This window comes from Bubalus kerabau, chromosome 14, assembly GCF_029407905.1.
Source record: "Bubalus kerabau isolate K-KA32 ecotype Philippines breed swamp buffalo chromosome 14, PCC_UOA_SB_1v2, whole genome shotgun sequence".
Classification (NCBI taxonomy): Eukaryota; Metazoa; Chordata; class Mammalia; order Artiodactyla; family Bovidae; genus Bubalus; species Bubalus kerabau.
This window is the reverse complement of record NC_073637.1, coordinates 58,835,424-58,853,741: the sequence shown is the minus strand read 5'-3', so window position 1 is coordinate 58,853,741 and position 18,318 is coordinate 58,835,424.

Sequence of the window (18,318 nt, the reverse complement as noted above, 5' to 3'; positions counted from 1 at the left end):
TGTGCGACCCCATAGACGGCAGCCCCCAGGCTCCTCTGTCCCTGGGATTCTCCCTTTCCATTCCCACCCACAGTGTAGGAAGGTTTCCTTTTCTCCGCACCCTTCCCAGCATTTATTGTTTGTAGATTTTTTGATGGTGGCCATTCTGACTGGTGTGAGGTGATATCTCATTGTAGTTTTGATTTGCGTTCCTCTAATAATTAGCAATTTAGAGCATCTTTTCATGTGTTTCTTAACCATCTCTCTGTCTTCTTTGGCGAGACGTCTAAGTCTTCTGCCCATTTTTAATTGTGTTGTTTGTTTTTTGGATATTAAGCCACAAAATTTTTATAAATTTTGGAGACTAGTACTTTGTCGGTCACATCATTTGCAAATATTTTCCCCCATTCTGTGGATTGTCTTTTTGTTTTGTTTGTGGTTTTCTTTGCTGTTAAAAACTTTTAAGTTTAATTAGATCCCATTTGTTTATTTTTCTTTTTATTTCTATTACTCTGGTAGACAGACTGAAAAGATACTGCTGTGATTTATGTCAGAGTGTTTTGCCTATGTTTTCCTCTAAGAGTATTACAGTATCCAGCCTTACATTTAGGGCTTTAATCCATTTTCATTTATTTTTGTGTATGGTATTGAATGTTGGTTTCATATCTTTTACATTTAGCTGTCCAATCTTCCCAGAACTATTTATTAAAGAGACTGTTTTTTCTCCATTGTATGGTCTTGCCCCTTTTGTCATAGAATAATTGACTGTAAGTGTGTAGGTTTCTTTTGGGATGTTCTATCCTGTCCCATTGATTTATATTTCTGTTTTTGTGCCAATACCATATTATTTTTGATGATTAGAGCTTTGTAGTATAAGTGTTAAATCAGGGAGCCTGATTCCTCCAGTTCTGTTTTTCTTTCTCACATTTACTTTGGCTATTTTGTGTCTTTTGTGTCTCCAAACAGATTTTAAATGAGGTGACTTCAGTGGTTAAAAAAAAAAAAAGTGAGTGAAATCTTGCCATTGAAAACAACATGAATGGACCTAAAGGGTATGAAGCTATGTGAGATAAATCAGACAGAGAAGACAAATACCATATGCTTTCACTTATGTGTAGAATCTAAAGATCAAAACAAATGAACATTTACAACAAAACGGAAACAGAGTCATAGATACAGACAGAGAACAAACAGGTAGTTGCCAGAGCGGAGGAGGGTGGGTGGTGAGAGAAATAGATGAGGGAAGTTAATAGATACAAACTTTCAATTTCAAAATAAATGAGTCAGGGTTATGAAATGTACAGTGTGGAAAAAAACATTTTCAAATGAAAGGGTGTGAAATGGTAATTCAATATGGTTTCAACTGACATTTTCCTTTCTACCGGTGGAGCTGAGCATCTTTTCATGGGCTTAGTGGTCATTTGGGTTTCTTCTTGTATGAATAATTTTTGCCAGTTTCTTCCATGTGTCTTCATAGCAGAATAGGATACAATTGAATCTTTTGGAATATATATTTTTAAAAACATAAATGAGGGGGATTCTTTCTGCCCTCTCAGTGTCTGTGCTGAGAGCTTTGTACTTTCCTCCTCTCTAATAAATCCTATTCACTTGCTACCTTGAATGTTTGCATGTTTGTGGATTCCATTCTTTGCGTGAATAAGAACTCAGATTCCTGTTTCATCTTTTGGGCGCTCATCTGGGATTCCTCAGTGCCAACTCAAGCATAGACACTCACTCTCAACTCTGTCATTCTGTAAGTCCTGCCTTTGGGGGGACTCTCTACCCGGTGTCAGTGTCTATGCTGAGAACTCTGTACTTTCCTTCTTTCTAATAAATCCTATTTGCTTGCTACCATTAAAAAAAAAATGAGATTTTCCTACCACCTTTATCCCCAACCACCCAGTTTTCCTCTTTGTAATTAACTTGTTTTCAAATCTGGAATCTGTAAGCAACACATGGGATTATTGTTTTTACCTGGTGATTGTTCCATCTGTGCAGTGAGGGGGAATATAGTAAGTAGAGTGAAACTTAGGGTGCTGTGGCAATTTTTCAAGGACTAGAGAGACCAGAGTCAGTCAAAAGGCATTTATTATCCTTGTGCAGAGAGACAGGGTGAAAATAAAGGAGAGAGAATGGTCATTGATGGTTGAAAGTCACAGAGAAAATTGAGAATGGAAGGTCTCATCCCACTGGAGAGCTTAGGCTGGAACTGTCCTTGAGGACAGCAGTCCTGGGACCCATCAGCTTGGGTATGAATCTGTCTGTCTGTATACAAGGTAAAGAACACTGGGCTGTACAGAGATGAGGGAGTCCATACCTGGTATCCAGAGTTTCTTTACAAAGCCTGTTGAGTCATGCAACATGATGGATGTTGCTTCAAGGTTCTCTGACATTATAATGAATAATATGCCTATGGCTTGTATTTATTGTTTGTTATATAGGAAATACTTTGGACACTAGCTCATTGGATTTATCAATACTTCTAACAGATTATTGAACCATTTCACAGATGAAAAACCTGAGGTTCATACTAGAGAATAGTTTACCCATAGTCATAACCGATATGTTACAGCTTGCCTTGTGATGAAGTCTAGATTCATTTAAAATTCATTGGGAAGGAGAATTTAGTTATTCTCAAGTTAAAGTTGTTGACTCACCCACCTGCAAGTGAGAATGACCAGTTTATTGGCAAATGGCTGGGTTATTTCACACCACACCTCACATAGCATTTCTTTACAATGAAGGTATCATATGTACAGAGTATATAAATCTCAGAAAGGTGGATGCCAGGTCACCACTGAGAAAGATCTGACTGGAAGCCCAAACAGTTGAACATTTCTAAACATATAGCACTTCTTCCTTAGTGTTATCATCCTCAGTCACGTAGAGGGAAAAGTTACTCTTACATCACAGCTTTCTGGATTTATCATAAAAATGATGAAACCTCAGATTTTGGCAATTTTCAGTTCTGCAAGGAATTTTTAACAACCTAGCTCTAGGATCCCACACTTGCATATGCTAGCCAAAATGAACTCCTCCAGGATTTTCTTTCAGGGTTCCCTAAAACATTCCCCACTCTCCCAAGGTCTCCTTTCTCAGAGGCTGTGAGAAGTACTTGAGTGTGAATTTGAGGATCTTACTGCCAGTTGTTTTTATTTAGTTGCTAAGTAGTGTCCAACTCTTTTGCAACCCCATGGGCTGTATAGCTCTTGTCCAGTGGGAGCCTGGCAGGCTCTTCTGTCCATGGGATTTCCCAGGCAAAAATACTGGAATGGGTTGCCATTTCCTTCTCCAAGGGATCTTCCTGATCCAGTAATTGAACCCATGTCTCCTGCATTGGCAAGCGGATTCTTTACCACTGAACCTCCAGGGAAGCCCTAACTGCCAGTGCCAAAAGGTTAATTACTACTAAAAGAAGTTTCTCAGATGAAAATTCAGTGTCTTTTATAAAAAAAAATTAAACGTGTGTTTTAAAAGGTAATTTGTTCTCTCTGAAACCCTTTGTGCTTTTCAGCAGAATGAATCAAGCCAATTTGGTGGTGGGGGGTGGCGGTGGGTGTTCATTTTTAAAACTCAGTTGACCGCTAATCCATAGAAGATGTTTTACTCCTTTGAAGTTTCCTTTCACTCTGAGATGACAGGGTTGTGTGTGTGTGTGTGTGTGTGTGTGTGGTGTGGTATGGTGTGGTGTGTGTGTGTGGTGTGGTGTATGTGTGTGTGTGTGGTGTGTGTGGTGTGGTATGTGTGTGTGGTATGTGTGGTGTGTGTGTGTGTATGTGTGTGGTGTGGTGTGGGGTGGTGTGTGGTGTGGGGTGTGTGTGTGTGGTGTGTGTGGTGCGGTGTGTGTGTGGTGTGTGTGGTGTGTATGTGTGATGTGTGTGTGAGGGGTGTGTGTGGTGTGTGTGTGGTGTGGTGTGTGTGTGTGGTGTGGTGTGGTGTATGTGTGTGTGTGTGTGTGTGGTGTGGTGTGTGTGTGTGTGGTGTGGTGTGTGGTGTGTGTGGTGTGTATGTGTGGTGTGTATGTGTGATGTGTGTGTGAGGGGTGTGTGTGGTGTGTGTGTGTGTGGTGTGGTGTGTGTGTGTGGTGTGGTGTGTGTGTGTGGTGTGGTGTGTGTGTATGGTGTGGTATATGTGTCTGTGTGTGGTGTGGTATATGTGTGTGGTGTGGTATGTGTGTGTGGTATGTGTGGTGTGTGTGTGGTGTGTGTGTGTGTGTGTGTGGTGTGGTGTGGGGTGTGTGTGTGGTGTGGGGTGTGTGGTGTGGTGTGTGTGGTGTGGTGTGTGTGTGTGGTGTGGTGTATGTGTGTGTGTGGTGTAGTATATGTGTGTGGTGTGGTATGTGTGTGTGGTATGTGTGGTATGTGTGTGTGTATATATGTGTGGTGTGTGTGTGTGGTGTGGTGTATGTGTGGTGTGTGTGTGTGGTGTGTGTGTGTGAGGGGTGTGTGTGGTGTGTGTGGTGTGTGTGTGTGGTGTGTGTGTGAGGGGTGTGTGTGGTGTGTGTGTGGGTGTGGTGTGCTGTGTGTGGTGTGTGTGTGTGTGTGGTGTGTGTGTGTGTGGTGTGTGTGTGGTGTGTGTGGTGTGTGTGTGTGGTGTGCATGGGTGTGGGTGTGGGGGGGTGTGTGTGTGTGTGTGCGCGCGCACTGGTTTGGTTTTACTGGAGTGAACCCAGGAGATATGTATTGAAAAGTTTAATTGTGTGCTTAGTATGTTCTAAACATTTATGTATCAGATCTAGAAATAACTTTGTTTCCAAATGGTAAGGACTATACAATGGTTATTCTCTATATATAATTCTTTCCCCATGAAATTCTTACCTAACTTGAAATAATGATGAAATAATCTCAGTAAATTGTCTAATAAAAAGTGTCATGCCAAATTGACCCTGAGCAGCAATGAAAAAGTAGCACATAAAAGTGGTTAAGCCTATTACCCAAAATTCCCATTACTGTATTCAGCCATCTCACTTTACGAAGCACTAATATTTCTCTTAAATAGGGTCATGGATCATTAATTCCCTGCCTGGCCTTGCAATCTCTTATTATTAAAAGTGTTACTTAGCAACTTTTAGACATTGAAGTTAATCCAAGCACTAAAAGCCAAAAGGTCTGTTGGTCTCTTCACTCTTACTGTAAAAAAACTATCGATGTCCTGTGCTAAAATATTTTTCATTTGCTTTCTTAGAATTATATTTTATTGACTGGGTTAGGGAAAAAAAGGAGTAAAATATAAATTTCCTTGGTTCCCATAGATGAGAGAACAAAATCACAAACATATTCGGTGTTCATCTCATATGTCCACCTCACTATTCTGCATAAATGAAAATGATTTTCTTCTGTCCTCCAAATGTTGGATTCAGTCTTTAAGCAATACATACTATGTAATATCTAGCTGGTAATCCAGCAGGTCCAAATATGCCTTTTTCTGCAGGTTTGATTCAGTGTCTGTAATTTTTTTTTCTGAAAACAATCAGGTTTATGTTGATTACCATATACTAACTGGTGGGGCTACTAGAACTGTCCAGAATGAGAACTCCATTTCCACTGCAGCATGTGAATTTAATGCTACACATGGCTATCTTGAAATTCATATGTTTTGAAGAAGACGTTCAACATTTTTTGTTTTGTACAGATCTCCACATGTTATGTAGCTAATCCTGCTTACATGTCTGTCTTCTTACTGGATTTGAGCTATTGGAGGGAAGAGGTTGGCCAGCTAACCCATGTTGCATGGATCTATTGTTTCATGGAGAGCAGAAAGTTTTGATTACTCAGACAGTAAAGAGTCTGCCTACAATGCGGGAGACTGGGGTTCAATCCCTGGGTCAGGAAGATCCCCTGGAGAAGGAAAGGCAACCCACTCCAGTACTCTTGCCTGGAAAATCCCATGGGCGGAGGAGCCTGGTAGGCTACAGTCCATGGTGCCATAAAGAGTCAGACATGACTGAGTGACTTCACTTCACTTCAGTACAACCTGATAATACATTATTTATTTTAAGTTTTGAACAGAAACTTCTTTTTTCAAGTTGAAGTCTATACCTAAATGATGCAATCAGTGTATTTTAAGTATCTCAGTTAGGGTCCTAAAATGCTTTGGGTACCAAGGCATGAAAAATTAAGGATAAAAGACAGTTTTTCTCAAGAGGAAGTTTATTTATTTGTTGTTGTTGTTGTTGTTGTTGTTGTTTATTTTTTATTTTTATTTTTTTAATTTTATTTTATTTTTAAACTTTACATAATTGATTTGGCAAAGAGGAAGTTTAGAATTAAATATGATAGCATAGCTTTCTACCTGAGAGGAGAAAGCATCTTATCAGGATGGGGAACACATGTATACCTGTGGCGGATTCATTTTGATATTTGGCAAAACTAATACAATTATGTAAAATTTAAAAATAAAATAAAATTAAAAAAAAATAAAAAATAAATAAAAAATAAATAAAATCTCATTAAAACTTGCAGATTTAATAACATAGCTGCTCTTAAACAGTGGCTATTAGCTATCATTCTCTTCTCTGTGCTCTGCATATAAAACATACTTGTATTTGTTACTCTTTTTCCTTTCAATTAGATCTCAAAATAGGGAATTTTCATGCACTATTGGTGGGAATAAAAATTATGATAAACTTTCTATAATGTAATATGGAATAATAATAAAAATCTTAAAATATACAAACTCTCAACTGACCAACATTTTAATTCCAGAATTTTCTCCTAAAATGCATTACATCTATAACAGTAAAATATAGGAATAAATAAATACTTTACTTTAAAATGCTATATATTATATTAATGATTGAGGACATGAATAATTACAGAAGTTACAGAATAATTATAAATAAATATAAATTATAAAAGTTGTAAAGCCATGCTTAAATTTTTATGATTCCAATTTTATTTTTCAATGGATAAATGCATTCAGTTCAGTTCAGATGCTCAGTTGTGTCTGACTCTTTGTGACCCCATGAACCGCAACACGCCAGGCTTCCCTGTCCATCACCAACTCCCGGAGTTCACCAAACCCATGTCCATTGAGTTGGTGATGCCATCCAACCGTCTCATCCTCTGCCGTCCCCTTCTCCTCCTGCCCTCAATCTTTCCCAGCATCAGGGTCTTTTCAAATGAGTCAGCACATTAAGAAGTAGAAATAAACATACTAAAATACTAAAAGGAATGCTCTTTTGCAAGAAGGGATTATAGATAATTTTTGTTTTCTTTTTAATTTCTATATTAAAATGATTGTTACTTGTTTTTAAAAATTAGTTTTCCACATTTGAGGTTGCCTCCTTCTTTGTTAAAGATGTTAATCTAAAATTATATGCCTGTGTATCAAAGATTGTATGTAAACTACAAAAACTCTTAAGTTCTATATGAATTTTTTAGGAATGGATGTAAACCCCAATGAATCCTTAAATGCAATGATGTTGAACTTGGAAAGGGTTCCCTTATTCCATTCTTTCAAAAAACATTGCCTGAGAATCAGCACTGTGGGCAAACACCAACTGTCCAACTTTGCAAGTCACCTTAACACTGTAGGAAAGCAACAGACATTCCCTGGACTTGGGAAAGAACTTTATAATGACAGATCCCTAAGTAAATATGTAAGACTGGGTCTATTGAACTGGTCTCCTTACAAATGGTGGCAGAACCTTTGTTTTAACAGAGTAATTTATTCACAGCTCACTTTTAACACTTCATATTCGAAGTGTTCAAGTATCACTTTGCAGGTCTGTTTTCATTGCTAAACTTCATGCTGCTTGAGGGCATGCACCACGTATTTTTCACATACCACTCTTCCTAATGCACAGCACAGGCACTGGCAGATAATAAGACACTTATATATGTTTTGAGAATGAGTGAGGAATGTGCAAAGTCAAGACTTATTTATCCTAATGTGGGTCATATTGCTTGACCTTTGGTGTTCAATAAAGCTTTATAAGTGCTTTGTATATTTAAATTAAACAGAACCAAGTTTTGGTGTCAGAATTTTGAATAAGATGATGGAAATAGGCCTTAAATTTAGTTATACTAGCTGTTTAGTCCTAGAGGAAACACCTCTACAGTTTCACAGAACATTTGGCTGCCAATTTCAGATTCATTACTGAACAAATATTAGTTGATAGCCTGGTATAAAAAGAACCATAGATGTAGATAAATTACTCACTCAGTCTGTTTCCTGTTGTGTCAAATGGGAATACCACTATTTGCTTGTTGTACCTCACAGTCTTGTAGAGGCCAACTTTAAAAAATAACAAAGCTCTGCAGAAACATTACTTATTATAAGTCCCATGTTAAATGCTCTGGGAAAGCAATGCTTTAAACCCCAAAGTCCTATCTTCAGGGAATTTATAATCAAATTACAAGTTTGAATTGTTCAGTCTAACAATGGTGGGGGAGTGGTTAACAATGAGGGGGCAGTTTGTTTGTTTTTTTGGATCACAGAGCAGAAGTACCTCCATGATAAGTCAATCCATCAAAGCCACCTATTTCTACTATAGACTTTGTGAACCTGTGCTTTTTAGCTGCTCAGACTTTCAGACAGTTTGGAACCTTAATTTTCGTAATTTTGCACATTTGAAACAATGACAGGCAAAGATTCTTATTGTTCTTTTTGAGTTTTTTCTGCTTTGAATAACATATAATTTCCAACAAAAATCATGGACCATAACTTTTCCTGAATTGTTTTTCTCAAATTGAGACAGATTATGGGAAAACAGAGGGGCTGGTGGAGTGGGAAAGAAAGAAACAGAGAGAGGAAGAAAGAGAGAAAGGGAATATGAGGGGCAGAAAGGGAGGGTGGGAAGCTGATAGAGTAGAATCAGGACTGTCTTCGAAGGTTGTATTAGCATCTTATATTCATCCTCTTATCTCCTAGGCTTGTGAAAAATTTACCGTATTTCCTGGATGAGGACACTTGGCAAACATTTAATATCTTCGTATAAAAGATTTTTTTAAGTTATAATAAGTTTTCTCAAAATCATTATCATCATTGCTACCAGAGGAAGGAAGAGGTTATATTTAAGGAATAAGTCTATACAGTAGTATAGAATTGGCACCACTAAGAAATTCTGTCACTTTAGGTAAACTTGGGCATGTCTAAGATATAAATTGAATCTGCCTTGAACCGGGACAGTTTGAGTTTTACCTGGAAGAACACAGAAGGAATTGCTCAGGTAATAATAGCCCAGAGATTTATGCAGAGCAGATGTGGGATGTGAGGTAGTGGGGAAAAAACCACTCCTATCCTTCTTTTATCTGGGCCCCAATTTCCTGTAACTCCATTGTCTAGGGAGTCCAGACCAGTTTCTGGACTCACTATAAACTTTACCCAACCTTCAACTATACTCATTTTTATGTAGTTTTATATTAAATCATCCAAGGCCCTCACAGAATCATAGGGTGAGTTTGTGGTAGCTTTTCCCCCAAATTATTCTGGAATGTGTTTGGATTGGCATTTGAGCACCAGTTTTATTTGTCTCCGAGTGTAAATCAAAGAAATAATCATTTCTGGGTAGAGCCAGATCCAAATATCTCCAACACAGCTGAAGTATACATGCAGTCAGTAGAATGTTATTTATTTTATTTTTATAAAATACTGTTTGTACATCAAAAAAAAAAGTTTTAAAAACAAATCATGTCAGCACTTAATCAGTACTGTGAAGTTAAAAAAAATCATAATCTGAGAAAATATATTTAATAATTGGTGCCAATTTTTAGATGGTGGTCTTTTGAATTTTCTAAATTTCCTAATTAGGGTGTAGCAAATTTAATGACAAAGAACTGCACACAAGCACCTAATTATAGTGCAGCACCACTGATGCTGAAAAGCTAAAGAAAGGGTAACTGACATACCATCCATTTTGCCTGTTGCTATTCCACAAAACACATCAGAGTTCAAAACTATAAGATGAAACACATTCAGCCAGCCTATTTTCAAAAGCTCAATTGCCTGTGTTTTTGAAATGCACTAATTTAAATTTAAAGACATATATTTAATGTTTCCCCTTTGTAGGCTTTTCAGCAGCAAACACACGTGGCATCACCATCTGTTTTCTGCCTGGTTCATTACCAATTCATCCCCTGCTCTGTGTCATCAGATCAAGAGGGTGGACATAAATTTGGCCACCTGGGCACTGGTGTCATTAATGGGCAGTCCAGCCACACACTCATAAAGTGGTTTTGCTTGGAGCTATAGCTTCGTGGTGCTTCCTTTTTCCATTTGATCAATGTTGAGTTTTGCTCAGTAAGCTCTTAATAGTGTAATTTCAGAACAAACTAAGATCCAAGAGCTTTTCAGGAGTCCTACACATCTAGGAGAAAATAATTAGTGTTTTCAGGGGCAAATACAGATTGACAAAACTAGCAGGGGTAGAGTCAGAGAGAGAGAGTAGAAAGGCGGTGAGAGACACACAAAGACACACAAACGGGAACAGAGAAGCATACACAGGGCCTTGTCCTTTTTATTTTAATGCATATGTATATGAAAGAGTTCAGACTACTTCAGTATAATTCTGAGTATGGTTCATGATTGAAAATGGGTGAGTCCATGTTTTTTCTTTGTTGTAATAGAAACCCATAGCTATTCATCCCAAATCACTTAGTTCATCACAAAATAAAGATGTTATATTTAAAACAGATGTTTTACATCCCTAATTAAAGCTTTAACTGACCAAATATCATGTTGCAAACTACAGTGAATGGAGAAATAATATGATAAATTATGAAGTCAATAATACAGATAAATCACCCTGTTTCCTTTTTTCTACCTCTTTAAACATTGAGCAAAATCATGGAAACCCAGTTGTCTTATAAATATGATAGAAAATAATTTATAGTATAGAAATCTAATATAATTGAAAAATCTTGCAATTAATATAAAAATTATAACCTGTAAATCTCATAAAATCTTTCTTGTGGTTCTGAGAAGTCAGATCTTAATAATCAAAAAATCAAAGATGTACCATTAACCAAATCCTTTAGTGAAAGCCCACGATGTATGCAATTTTGAGAAATAGAAGGATGGAATATATAGCATGGACTCTCATCTCAAGGATTTACAATCGATTGATGAGATTATTCACTTGAAAAAAGTTGTATTAAATCTCAAATCATTTTTACAGTAGAAATTCAGAGAAGGAAGGTATTGTAAGTCAGGGAAGTAAGGTTACATGGAGGAGGTGATAAGAATCTTCACAGGCTGGTGAAAAGTCTTCTAAAGTTACTGTAACAAAATACCATAGACTGGGTGGTTAAATAACAGAAATTTATTTCTCTTAGCTCAGAGGCCAAACGTCTAAGATCAGGTATTGGAAGGTTTGATTTTTCTTTAGCCCTCTCCCCTTGGTTCACAGGTAGCTATCTTCTTATTGTGAACTCATACGGCTTTTCCTCTGGGCATGCATGCTTTTGGTGTTTCTCCTCTTATAAGAACACCAGTCTTATTGGATTTAGATCCCAACTGTGTGCCCTCTTATAACTTTATCACCTTCTTGACGGCCTTATCTCCAAATACAGTCACACTGAGGGTTAGAGCTTCAACGTATGTATTTTGATGGTGCATAATTCAGTGTGTAATAGGTGGGATTTGGATGGGGATATTTTGTGGGATGAGTGGTCAGTGATGGGATACATGATATGATAAGGCAGTCAAAGATCAGCCTCTTAATGTAGAATAATTGCAGGTTATTAGTTTCAGTCATTTTCCTCTTTGGCTTTATTGAAGTATAATTGTACATTATTTGATATATATTATGGTATATATTATGAAAGAATTCCCCCCATACATCACCTCACATATTTATCATTTTTTTGTGTTAGAAAACATTTAAGTTCTACATTCAGCAAAATCCAACTATACAATAGTGTTATCAATTGAAAATCACCATTAAATACAGATGGTCCTTGTGATTTTTCAGCTTTACAGTGGTATAAAAGTTATATGCATTCAGTAGAAACCATGTTTTGAATTTTGATTTTTTTCCCTAGCTACTGATATTCGGTACAATTCTCTCTCTGTTTTTCTCTCTCTCATGATGCTGGGCCACAGTAGCTAGCCACAGCTTTCAGTAAACCATGCAATCTTGAGGAGAACTACTCTGCACCCATACAACCCTTCTGTTTTTCACTTTCAATATAGTATTCAGTAAATTACATCAACTTTATATTAATAAAGTATTTAATACTTTCTTATAAAATAGGATTTGTGTTAGATAATTTTGCCCAACTATAAGCTACCACAAGTGTTCTGAGCACATTTAGGTTAGACTAGGCTTCCCTGAAGGTCAGACAGTAAAGAATTTGCCTTCAATGAGAGAGACCCAGGTTCAGTCCCAGGGTCTGGAAGATCCCCTGGAGAAGGGAATGTCTACCCACTCCAATAACCTTACCTGGCAAATTCCATGGACAAAGAAGCCTGGTGAGGTTGCAAAGAGTTAGACACTACTCAACAACTAACACTTTCACTCTTTCTCAGGTTAAACTATGTTTGGTAGATTAAATGTATTAAATGTATTTTGACAATATTTTCAACTCATGATGGGTTTTTGGGGACCTAACTATGTAAGTCAAGGAATATATTTGGATATTATGCATCACGTAACTAAAAATTTGTACCTTTTTACCAACCATTTCTTTTCCCCCACCCCTGGCAACCACTTTTCTACTCTCAGTTTCTAGGAGTTTATTTTATTTTTTTGATTCCACATATGATGCCATGCAGTATTTATCTTCATCTGTCTGGCTTATTTTGCTTAGCATAATGCTCTTCAGATGCATCCATGTTGTTACAAATTACAGAATTTTCTTCTTCTTTTTTAAAAAATCGAGTCCCCAGTCCAGGTTCGATGCACGATACTGGATGCTTGGGGCTGGTGCACTGGGATGACCCAGAGGGATGGTATGGGGAGGGAGGAGGGGGGAGGGTTCAGGATGGGGAACACATGTATACCTGTGGCGGATTCATTTTGATATTTGGCAAAGCTAATACAATATTGTAAAGTTTAAAAATAAAATAAAATAAAAAATAAATAAAAAACTAAAAAAAAAATAATAAAATAAAATATATTAAAAAAAAAATTTGTTTCTTGTTTTTTTGGCTGTGCCGGGTCTTCACTGCTGCGCTGGCTTTTCTCTAGTTGCAGCAAGTGGGGGCTACTCTCTAGTTGCAATGGCTTCTCAATATAGTGGCTTCCCTTACTGCTGAGCATGGGCTCTAGGGCACGTGGGCTTCAATAGTTGTGGTTCCTGGACTATAGAGCACAGGCTCAACAGTTGTGGTGCATGGGTTTAGTTGCTTTGCAGCAAGTGGAATCTTCCCAGACCAGAGATTGGACCTGTATCTCCTGCATTAGCAGGCGAATTCTATACCACTGAGCTACCAGGGAAGCCCCACAGTTTTCTTCTTTTTTAAGGCTGAATAATATTTCATTATATATATACACACACACATATATATGCATTTTTTTTCATTATCCATTCATCTGTTGAGGGCCCCTTAGGTTACTTTCATACCTTGGCTATTATGAATAATGCTGCAGTCAATGTGTATGCATGCTAAGTTGCTTCAGTCATGTCCAGCTCTTTTTTTGACCCTGTGGATTCTAGCCTGCCAGGCTCTTCTGTCCATTCTCCAGGCAAGAATACTGGAACAGGTTGCTATGCCCTCCTCCAGGGGATCTTCCCAACTCTGGGTTTGATCCCGGGTCTGCTTATTTCTCCTGCATTGGCAGACGGGTTCTTTACCTCTAAGCATGTTCCCTACCTATAAGCCTGTTCTTTACCTCTAAACACCATGGGAGTTTAATTATTTCTTCAAGATAATGATGTCATTTCTTTGGAATGTATAACCAGAAGTGTGATTGCTGGATTATATGATAGTTCTATTTTTATTTTCTTGAGAAGTCTCCATGCTGTTTTCCATAATGGCTATACCAGTTCACTTTATCACCAACATCATATAAGCATTCCTTTCTCAGCTTATCATCTTGATTTTTTGGTAAGAGCCATCCTAACAGGTGTGAGATGCTATCTTATTGTTGGCCTTTTAGTTTAGTTTTGTTTTGGTAACAAGATCATTTTAATGGAGACAGTGAAGAGATTGGATTCTGGAATAAGGTAATATTAGTAAAGAGTGAGTGTGAAGTGTTGTCTTTTTAATTCATTCTTGGGATTATCATTTTTATTATTCAATATTTTTTTCCAGTTTTACTGCATTATAATTGATATGTGACATTGCATTAGTTTAAGATATATAACATAATGATTAGCTATGTCTACGTTGTGAAAGGATTATCTCAATAAGTGTAGTTAATATTCATCACCTCACAGTTACAATTATACTCTCCTAGCAACTTGTGCTCCAAAATCACTGCAGATGGTGACTGCAGCCATGAAATTAAAAGATGCTTACTCCTTGGAAGAAAAATTATGACAACCTAGATAGCATATTGAAAAGCAGACACATTATTTTGCCAAAAACGGTCCATCTAGTCAAGGCTATGGTTTTTCCTGTGGTCATGTATGGATGTGAGAGTTGGACTGTGAAGAAGGCTGAGCGCTGAAGAATTGATGCTTTTGAACTGTGGTGTTGGAGAAGACTCTTGAGAGTCCCTTGGATTGCAAGGAGATCCAACCAGTCCATTCTGAAGGAGATCAGCCCTGGGATTTCTTTGGAAGGAATGATGCTAAAGCTGAAAGTCCAGTACTTTGGCCACCTCATGTGAAGAGTTGACTCATTGGAAAAGACTCTGATGCTGGGAGGGATTGGGGGCAGGAGGAGAAGGGGACGACAGAGGATGAGATGGCTGGATGGCATCACTGACTCGATGGATGTGAGTCTGAGTGAACTCCGGGAGTTGGTGATGGACAGGGAGGCCTGGAGTGCTGCGATTCATGGGGTCGCAAAGAGTTGGACATGACTGAGTGACGAACTGACTGAACTGAACTGAGCAACTTGTAACTTTATAGTACAGTGTTGTTAACTATAGTAATTATGCTATAGACTATATCCCCTTAATTTTTTATTTTATAACTAGAAGTTTATACCTTTTGACTACCTTCATCCATTTCCCCTACTGTCAACCCCCTGCCTCTGGCAACCACTAATCTGTTATCTGTTTCTATGAGTTCAGATTTTATAAAATTCCACAATTAAGTGAGATCGTACAGTATTTGTGTTTCTCTGTCTTATTTTCCTCACTTAGCAGAATGCTTTCAATTTCCATCAATATAGTCACAAATGACAGAATTCCATCTTTTTTATGACTGAAAATTATTTCATTGTGTGTATACATATACATATCACATTTTTCTTTATCCATTCATCTCTAGATAAACACTTAGGTTGTTCCCATGTCTTAGCTATTTTAAGTAATACTGCAGTGAACACGGAGACACATGGATGTGGAGATATCTCTTTGAGTAGTAACTTTCCTTTAGTTGAATATCCAGAAGTGACATTGATGGATCACATAGTTCTTTATTTAATTTTTTGAAGCGATGTCACACAGGTTTTCAGTACAGCAGTGAACAGGGGTTCTCTTTTCTGTCTTCACTAGTATTTGTTATTCGTTACTGGTTTTTTATGACTGCCATTTTAACAGATGTAAAATTATATCACATTTTGCTTTTGATTTGCATTTTCCTAATGATTAGTGATCTTGAGTATCTTTTCATACATCTCCTGTTCATCTGTATGTCTTCTTTGGAAAAGTGTTTATTTGGGTCAATTATTCATTTTTTAATTTGGTTATTTTTTTGCTATTGGTTTTTAATGTGTTTTTTTATGTATTTTGGATATTAACGCCTTATTAGGTGTGTGTTTTGCAAATATTTTCTCCTATTCCACAGGTTGTATTTTCATTTGATTAATGGTTTCCTTTATTGAGCAGAAACTTTGGTTTGATGTAATCCCATTTGTTAACAAGCCTTTGCTTTCAGTTAAATCAGAAAAAAAAAAAAACAACCACTGCCAAAACCAATGTTAAGGAGTTTACCCCATATGTTCTCTTCTAGGGATTTTACAGTTCAAATCTTCAAGTCTTCAATTTATTTTAGGTTTATTTTGATGTATGGTATAATTTAGGGATCTGGTTTCATTCTTTTTCATGTGACAAGTTCCGACACATTTATTGAAATGACAACCCTTTTGCGTCATATATTCTTGACTTCTTTGTCATAAACTAATTGACCATACATGGGTTTATTTCTAGGTTCTCTATTCTGTTGCAGAGAGCTATGTGCTTGTTTTTGTATCTGTGCCATATTGTTTTACTTAATGTAGCTTTGTAGTTTAGTCTGAAGTCAGGGAAAATGATACATACAGCTCTGTTCTTCTTTCACAAGAAAGCAATGATTTGGAATTTATTTAGATGGTTGAGATAATCATAATGCTTTCAGTTTTCCCTGAAATAGGTTTGTCACTGAAATATTGGCACTTTTTAATAATTAAAAGAAATATCTAACCAAAAAAAAAAAAAAAGATTGCTTTGGCTACTCAGTGTCTTTTATATTTCTATAAAATTTTAGAATTATTCCTAGTTCTGTGAAAAATAGGATTGCATTAAATCTTATCTGTATATTGTCTTGAGTAATATCATCATTTTAATAGTATTACTGCTTCCAGTCCATGAACAAAGTATATCTTTCCATCTGTTTGGATCCTCTTCAGTTTCCTTCAGCACTGTTTCATAATTTTCCTTTTACCTCCTTAGATAGATTTATTCCTAGGTATTTTATTCTGTTTTGGTGCAATGGTGAATGGAATTTTTTTTTGGTTTCTATTTCTGACAGTTCATTGTTAGTATATAGAAATGAAACATTTCTGTATATTAATTTTCTAGGTAGCAACTTTATCAAATACATTGAGCTCTAGTAATTTTTTGGTAGTGTCTTTGGGATTTTCTGTATATAGTATCATGTCATCTGCAAACAATTTGGACACCTTATTATCCTTTTTTTTTTTTTTTTCTTTTTTTGCTCATTGGTCTAACTGGGACTTCTGCCCCTATGTTGAATAAAAGTGGTGAAAATGGGCATTCTTGTCTTGTTCATGATCCTAAAGCTTGCAACTTTTTACTGTTTAGCATAAGATTGGCTATGGGCTTATCATATACAGCCATTTTTATGTTGAGAAAAATTCTATTATACCAATTTTATTGAGAATTTTTATCATAAATGGATGCTGAATTTTGTCCAAAAGCTTTCTCTGCACCTGTTGAGATGATCATAGGATTTCTATTCTTCATTTGTTAATCTGGTGTATCACATTCATTGATTAGCAGATATTGAGCCAACTTTGCATCCCTGGGTAAATCCCACTTGCTCATGATTCATGATCTTTTTAATGTATTGTTAAATTTGGTTTGCTAATATTTTGCTGATGATTTTTGCATCTTTATTCTTTTTTATTGGCTTGTAATTTTCTTTTTTGTGATATCTTTGGATTTGATATCAGGGTGATGCTGGCCTTGTAGAATGAGTTTGGAAGTGTTCCTTCCTCTTAAGTTTTTGGTAATAGTTTGTGAGGACAGGTGTTAACTCTTCTCTAAATGTTTCGTAGAATTTACTCTCTGGTCATGGACTTTGGAAAATGTTCCTCTGTCATCTCATTTTGCCTAATTTGCTGTTTTTTTTCCTATGTATCTGGTAGGTTGGTTATGTTTTCTGACTTGGAGTAATGGCCTTATGTAGAACTGTCCTATGTGTCCCAGTAGCACATTCTACTCTGATCACCAGAGATATGTTCTCCAGGGGTAGCCCCCTGTGGGGTGTGTGGGTACTTCTATTGTGGTGGCCTGGCTGCTATGGGTTATCTGGTAGACATGGCTTGCCCCCAGTCCAATTGGTTGTCAGACCCTTCCTTGTACAGAGGCTGCCATTTCTAGTTGGCAGGGCTAGGTCATGAGGCAGCTGGCTACAGAAACCCAGGGACACCCAGGACTACAGTTGGTTCACTGGTGGTAGAGCTGACTCCTGAGGTGGTTGTTTTCAGGGTCTGGATTCACAGATCTAGTGTCAGCCTGCTAGTTGGTGGGGTTAGTTGCAGACATGGTTGGCTTTGAGTTCTGAGGTATCCCAAAGCTGATGCTGGTCTACCGGTGAGTGTGGCTAAGTTTTAGTGTGGCTCATCTCCTTGAAGGAGATCAAGGTGTCTCAGAGCTTTTGTTTGTTGGTAGATAGATCTAAGTCCCAGGGCCTCTGGCTGTAGAGTCCTGGAGGTCTCAGAGCTGGTGTCAGCCCATTGGTGTGTGGGGCTGGATCCTAGAATTGCTGGTTGAGAGACTGGTTGAGAGACTCAAGTTGTCTGAGAGCTCATGTGGGCCTGCTGGTAGGCAAGGTTGGG